The sequence below is a fragment of the Folsomia candida genome, unplaced genomic scaffold, assembly GCF_002217175.1.
Source record: "Folsomia candida strain VU population unplaced genomic scaffold, ASM221717v1 Fcan01_Sc025, whole genome shotgun sequence".
Lineage (NCBI taxonomy): Eukaryota > Metazoa > Arthropoda > Collembola > Entomobryomorpha > Isotomidae > Folsomia > Folsomia candida.
The window spans coordinates 2,202,039-2,210,024 of record NW_019091217.1 but is presented as its reverse complement, the minus strand read 5'-3'; positions in this window follow the sequence as shown (position 1 = coordinate 2,210,024).

The window sequence follows — 7,986 nt, the reverse complement described above, 5'->3', positions numbered from 1 at the left end:
GAGGAAGGCCGGGTAGTTTTGTGCGTGACCAAGTTTACTTTTTCTTTCTTCTTCTTCCACGAGTGCACTGGTGATCCGCAACCCCTGGGATTCAGTAGTGGATTGGATTCTGAATTATTTTTGGGAGTATTTACGTATGTGCATTGCATGATAGTCGTCAGTCGACTTCTCGGTTTTCACTTTATTACAACAACAAGAGCAGGAGCCGTGGAAGTTGTGGTTTTAATTAATACCCTAAATTCACTCACTGCTCGTCGTCGGCTTCTTCTCCACTTTTAATTGAGATTCCTCCAGTATATTGGATCCTCCAGTCGCCCACCACCCGATTTTATTCCCATTCCTCCTCCACCGGCTGCTGGCTGGACCCCTTTCAAAGAAGAATGGACCCCAACGCAAGGTTTTCACTTTGCTCCCTCCTTTGATGTGACCTTAATGAAATAAAGGATGGTGATGATGACCATAAAATAGTCTGCACGGAAATATATGTTTGTCTGCGGTTGCATATCCGATGGACGCTGCTGGCTTCGCTTTCATGCGAGTTCATGAAAACTCTGTGAGTCTCATGGGAAGGGATTAAATAGGAATCGGATACGCACAATATTTCCTCATAAATATTCATGCTGGATGATTACACTGGATGCGAAGGAGGAAGTTCTTGGGGTTTTAGAGGAGTAATTAGTTGGCATATTTGTGACCGGTGGAATAATTCATATGCACAAAACTTTACTACACGCTAACTACTGGCTGGTCGGTAACTAAAGTAAGGATACGACTCCTTGCAGCCGGTAATTGTAGTTTCTTCAGCCTGTTCTGCCCCCACGAAATAAATTATTCCTCTGCGTTATTGTATCTGCTGTGCGAGTTATTAAATTGAATTCAGTCCGGTTTTTGAGAGACTGGACTCCCGGTCGGAGGTCGACTCATTAGCTGCGATTCCGCAGGACATAAACATCTCACCCGAAACTGACTCGATATATACGCTTTCCGTGCAGCCAGACCATTGCATGACGATGAAGACGACGACGACGACCGTTGTGTGTGTCGAGACGCTTCTATTTGGTTCACCAAGTGCGGCTGAAATTGAAATTAGAACGAACTGATGGAATTAAAAAATGGAGTAAGCAAACAGGCTCCAACAGCCACACACTGACTTTCTTGAGCTGCCTGACTTTTGACTCTCTTGTTCCTCGTGGATTTAGATTTAATTACGGGGATGGAATAATTAAGAGAATCAAGTGGTTCAGAGAGGTCTGAGGCGAGTGAACCAGTTGGAACGATGGCTTCTCCTCTTCTCGGTGGAAAAGGGATGCAACTGCCTCCATCCACTATCAGAGGCATCCATCTCCAAAATTTAATTTCAGCAATACGAGCAAGAGAGCAAATCCCCCTTCAAATCTGACATCAAATAACCCATGTCAAGTTCAAAAAGTCATCAGAAACAAAGTTTGGTTCAGTTCAGTCACTCCCAACGAAGGTTGAGCGGCGAGTGATAGTATTTGAGGCTGTGTGAGTGAGTAAAATAAAAGTTGGGGCGATGGTGTGGTCTGGTTAAGGCAGAGTAATTCAAGTGGATCATATCACCATCAGATCACAATCGCAGCCCACCCTCCAAATTAAACTCACTCATGGCAGCAGCAACTGGTTGGGTTTTCAGAAAAAAATCGGCATTTATTTCACTCGAATATTGTGAACGATTGTTAGAAATTGTTGATGAGATGACCGGACCAAGGGACCAACCCACAGCAGTAGAGGAATGATGACTTATGCATTGTGCTGGAGCTTCATATAGTGAAGAATCTGCCCATTTTTCTTGAACCCCTGCCTGACAAGAGCAATACGGGGAAGGGTTTCTCGAGGCTGGGTGCATTATCCATTGGTCGGTGTACATGTGGGTCGAGATATGATCAGAATGCAATCCAAAAAGGCATTAAGCACCACATATTGTTTTTCCAGGAAGGAAAGAGATGAAGTTAATCACTCACTCACTCCTCAGTCAGTCGTCGGATCACAACTCAAGTTCAACTTATTATTGCGATTTAGAAAACCAATCTCAACTCTCTCTCTCTTTATCCACCGACCTTCTCCAACCAGCAGCAGCAACATCCTCATTCTTCTCCACGGATTGGGAAACTTTCCCCCCAGTACAACTTCCAATTCTCGTCTCGCAACACCAGCCAACCCGAAAATGTGTACATCCTCCTCCTCCTCCTGGTGCATTATTATGCTTGAGCATCATCATACACAGCCCTCACTCCTGGTGTCAAAATAATTACAATTTCCACCCACCAACCCCAATAACAATCACCATCGTCATATAATGTTATCATCATCAGCGTGCCTACAATTGCATTTGGTGTATTTATCTCGAGCTGAATGGGGTTGACCGAAGGGTTGGGTGGCTACAAAGGGGCCACGAACCAGTAGATTTAATTTGTGCGTGATGAGAGAAAACGACGATGATGATGATGATGGTACTACGGCATGCTTTCTCTTTCCATGGATGGGATGAGATAGTGAAAAACTGTTCAGAGTACATACATGATAGTAATGCCTCCATTATCGGTAGCAGTACACGGTCAGGTAATGCATACTTGTTTTGTCGGTTGGTGAGATGAGAACTTATTTAACTGTCTGCTTCTGTGTGTGTACAGTGCACAAGAATTTGCTCCCATTATGGTGCAAATTACTTATTTCAGTTGGGCATGCGATTCGTGCCGTTTGGTGCATGGATGGGAAAAAACTGTTTAGTGTTGGATTCAAACAAGTGAACGGAATGGATGGTGGGACCATATTTTAAAATGCATTCCTCTCGTGGAGATGATGATGAGATGAACAAGTGCTGCGTGTAAAGACCCGACTCCGGAAATGGATGATTCACTGGCTGGCAGTTTCTTGCATATATAATCCCCACTCCGCGGAGATGGGGATAAAGGTCTCCCTCCCTGTCATTGTCAACTATTTGAGAATTGACGTCTGGCCCGCACCAGCTGCCGTCAACTCGACCGTGGAACAACATGGAGAAATTATCATCTACAACATTCCTCGCGACATCGTCACCCTCCTCCCACTCTCCCCGCGTGCTTCTTCTGGAGGAGGAATGCAAATTATGTGTGCTGCCGAATGCGTAGGATCAAGTGAGAGAGCGGAAGTCGTGGTATTTTCTAGGATGGAGCACTTTTTGGGCATTATTATTAAACCCTCACATCCGTCTTTTTGAGCATGCATTTGTTGATCCACCGGGTGTTGGTTGGTTGGTTGGTGGTGGTGGTGATGGGCCATTTGGATCAATTGCATCCGAAAAGAGCTTCCTCAGAAGTGGGTGCCATATGTGGATTGTGAATCTGTTGGAAATGAGGCATTATTCATTCTTATCGCCTTATTTACTGGGTCACACAGCTACACCTCCTCCACTACCTCATCTCTCTCTCTCGCTCTCCTTGTGGCCGCAGGTGGAGTGGATGATCATCACGATGCACGATGCGAGCAACGCTTTGATTTATGAGGTTGAGTGGGTAATGAGAGGGAGGGCCTTTGGCGTCTCGACTACTGAGATTCACCTCGAGAGCAAGCAAGGTACGAGTAGAAATCAAAACAGATTGGTATCCCCGACTCAGATCCTCAAAACTTTGAGGATCTGAGTCGGGGATACCAATCTGATAGTCTGATAGTCTGAGGAGCAGGTGGATCTCGATGACGAAGAAAGCAAAACGCCCGCAGCCACAGTATTTGATGGAATATCGTCAAGAATACCAAGATCGGAGGAAGCATATTTATTATTAAATAGCTATGCTCGCATTTACACACTGGTTGGATTTTGATATGGATATGGGCATGCAAAATACCACCACGACTGTCACAGCATCATCCCGTGTTAAAAAGCACAAATACAAGTTCGCGCATAACTTTACTGATATGTAATATGTAATTTTATGCAGTTGAACTTGTTTCCAGATTCAAACTTTTCACTTTGCTTATTCACTCAGCACTCTGATGACCAGAATGAGACATTCCTATTCATGTATTTTAGGAGAGTGATGGGTGAAAGCAGGAGCGTGTGCGTCGAATTTCTCCCACAGTCAAGAAGTACTCAAGCAGAGAGAGAGAGATGAAAAGGAAGGACGAGTTCCGTTTTGTACTCTTAAAAAGATTGGATATTTTCCCTGCCATGCAGGTTCCGTTGAAGAGACTGAAAAGAAGGCGACTTTTCCCACTCATCAGAAGTAGTGTGGGCCCAAGTCGTGTCGTGTACTGGTCGGAGGATGTAGCGGTGCAATTATAATAATAATACTTTGTGACTCCTCGAGACTTTTGTGGACAAATGTCTCTCGCAATGAGGTCAGTGAACATCTGCTGCAAGTTCCTCAACCAAAGTTGGAGTATTTGTGGAAGTGCTTACTCAGTGTTCCCATTGCGCCATCCATCCATCCATTCACCGTCGTGTACCGCATGGAGAGAGGAGGAGAAAGGGACGAGGGGGACACAGCACAGCGGACGATTAATATTCGGAGAGGGTCACCAAACCGAGTCATGTCATGTACTCCAGCCCTGTTTGCTGGTCCTCCGTTTCCTGCGTAGGTACGTAATGGATGGTGCATGATGGCTGAGAGCGACCGCCCCCCTCGAGCTTTGACATGGACAATAAGGGAAATCACACCACCTCCCGTTCAGAGGCCCCATAAATACTGAAGCCATGGACCAGACTCACACAGCGTGGTCCATACCAGAGATAGATAGCTCATCCTCCCGATGTCCTCCTCCTCCACAATATATAATATAATATGTGACATAATGCTGCTCATCCAGTTCCAGTTTTTTTTCTTGTCGTTTTCCTGACATGTGACTCGCTCGGAGGAGCTAAACGGTGGTAATGGTGTCATTCTTTGCTTTGGTATCAGTGGTTGCCTGGTTGTGACTGAGTGAGTGAGAGAGAACAAGTTGAACATGCGAGTCATGTCCCTGTGACAAGGTCTCATCCCTCATCCCAGAATCAAGATCTGGCTTCATCTCTCTCTCGCTCTCTCTCCCCTCCGACCTCTTCCTCTTCAACTATTACTACAGTGCATAGATCTCTCTTAAATTGTCTCTTCGTGTTCATTTCACGTCCTCGTGCAACCTTGGGAAAGCCGCTTCTTCACTGCGGACGACGAAATACACTCTGGCAGCAAATCAATCGGGACGCTTTCCCCTTTTCAAGAATTGCAAAGAACTTAAGAGATGGTTTATTTGCGTCCCCTGATTCGTGATTACTAGACTCACTCATCCTCAGTTGTGCCACTCTAGTCCACTATTGCATAAGCAGTATCGGGGTGTACTGTGTCTTCTTGATTGTCTTCTCCTACTGGTCGTGGTCCTAGTTTGTAGGATGTGCGTGCATGGATTTCTCAGATTTAGCCAAAAACCAAAGCCAGGAGCCATCAAGGCAAGTCAAGTCATCTCTTGAGAGTGATTTGGCCAAGTTAACAAAGCGTGGCAGGTTTTGGTCGTTGCCATATTCATCCGTCCTCCCTCATCGCTACCACTCCTGCTCCTGCAACTCATTTGTTATGAAGCTGGTTCCTCATCACGGGTCGTCCCGAATCCTGGTCAGAATACCAAAGTATCCAACAATGTCGGATGTAAATTGATGAGAATATTAAATCAGGCCTCACTCCGAAGAGGGCAATCAGCAGTTCCTCCGCAAGGAATTCCTCATCACGACGACGAATTCGGTCGACTGAACGGCTTCCACAGTACACCAAAATCCTGTCCAAGCAAAGTTTGGTTCCGTAGCACATTCACTACAATTCTGTGGTCTGGTTTTGTTGGTGTTTTCGATTCGGACTAAAAGTTGGATGGTGTGGGTGCTCCTGTATTTCAACCTGGACACTAAACCCCAATGGTTTTTATCCGCGTTGCCATTATAGCGATATTATTATTATTGTTGTTACCACGATGCGATCACGGGAGAGAGAAGAAGAGTCACGATTGTGAGCTTGGTGGCGTCGTGGTCATTGATTACAAATTCATCCTTCATTATTCAAGTTCCTCCCGTGCATGCCTCTCTCTCGGGATGCTGGAGACTACTTGCGAGTAAATTAGTTGGTAGCCGAAGATGAAGATGAAATTTGTGGTTATTAAATTTAGAAACTCCTCCCTCAACCTGATGGGGTGCAGATAAATTAGGGACGGACAAGTCGGAAGGAGAAGAGCGAAGGAATTTCCTAGGATTTTGGTAGAATGGGTTGTGATCCGAACGTTCAATTAAATTATGATGAGAATTCCAAAAGCTGATCATGATCCTCGCATCCTTTTTATTCTTATGTATGAGGTTATCACATCCACATTATTATCTGGACCACCGCTCATCCCAAGCAAGAGAGAAACAATTTGTTCAAGTATCTAATATGTATCCATCGCCTTGGTCTCAAAATCCGATTGTCAAAAAAATGTAACCCCCATCACAAACCAAAATTGACTATTGACATACCTCAAACAGAGCTCCAGCCCTGACAATAAATCTCATCTTTAAGGTCGCAATCGGCGTTAAGTTTGTCGACGGATATTCAAGTGAGAATAATGTAAGTTGGGAGGCAGGGGATGCTTCGTAAATAAGAATTTTCTTGTGTTTAGAGAAGGAATCATGATCTGTTTGTGGACCACTTGGTTCAACATGTTCCAAAAAACTTGCTGGCATAATGTTTGGCCAACTTGTTATCCTCTCACTCGTTCAAACTCTCCAGCTAAACTGTTTGCATAGGAGATGAATTTGGGACGAGAGAATGGAAAGCTAAACAAGAGGAAGAGACCTGGTCAAAATGGAATCCAACCGTTTTACCATTTCATGGTGACCCATAGGATTTGAGAATTTGTGTAAACCGTGTTCAATCCACATTATCGTGTAAATTGGCCTCTCAACTCTCCTTCTGGCGCATGGGAATTCCTCCTTGAAAGGAATTTTAGAAGGTAATGGTATTCTGAGCAAATTGTCATCATCCCGTTTTTTTCATAAATGCTACGACTTTTCGAATGGAGAAATGGGTGTGATTCATCCATGATTCTTCCGAGTCAAGAACTGACGCAGAGAAGTTTCCTCTCCGTCCTCATACATATCTGAGTGAGTGCATGTCTTATTGCGGGAGGAGGTGGGGCAAGAGGGAGATGGATGAAATCCTAGATTGAAAAGCAATTGAGCTTGGAATATTTTCCAAAGTGAATTTACTTTGCATTTCGGGCTGAATCGTTTTCTGAAGTGTTTTTGATGACGGCACATAAAGATCTCTCTCACTCCTTTGGCCACAGCCTCGTTCTTACGGGCGACATATAGCTACATACGTATCGAAGTGAAGAAATAAATGGCCCAGATTTTGCAGAAGCAGAGTGCACCCACTCATTCATGCAGGATTCTGCTTGATTCATACTTGGTCCCACTTCCTCCTAATGTCTGCAGTGTGGTGGCTGCTGATGTAGCGTGGTTTATACGAGTTTACTTTCCATCTCGCTCCCTGGGGAAGACTACCCTCCCTCCAACGCCTCCGGGAAAGATAAGATATGAAATATTTCCTCGGCGCTGTGCACACAGAATAATTCTCTCTCCGCAAGTGGAAAAATCCGGAGGTTGACTTTCTCACAGGTCATGAGAACCAGCTCACGGAGATTACATTTTAAATAACGCAATGTCCAACGGACCAAACTGCAGGGCCTCCATTAGAATTTCCTATGAAATTTATTTAATGAAATGAGTAAAGTCCTGCTGTGGAGAAGGTTTGGTTTTTTGGTCATCATCATCCCACATCTCATAATGATATGTATGAGCGGAATGACATGTAAAAGTATGAGTGCACATATAATATTGTGAATGATGCGAGTAGGAGACCTCGGGGTCAGGTGTGGGGGATCACGCCGTGTCCCCGTATGGTGTCGCCCAACCAGCCAGCCAGCAAAAATACGTAATACTCACTGCAGTGATAGGGATGGCAGGATGGATCGACTGGTTGGAATTGGAATTGC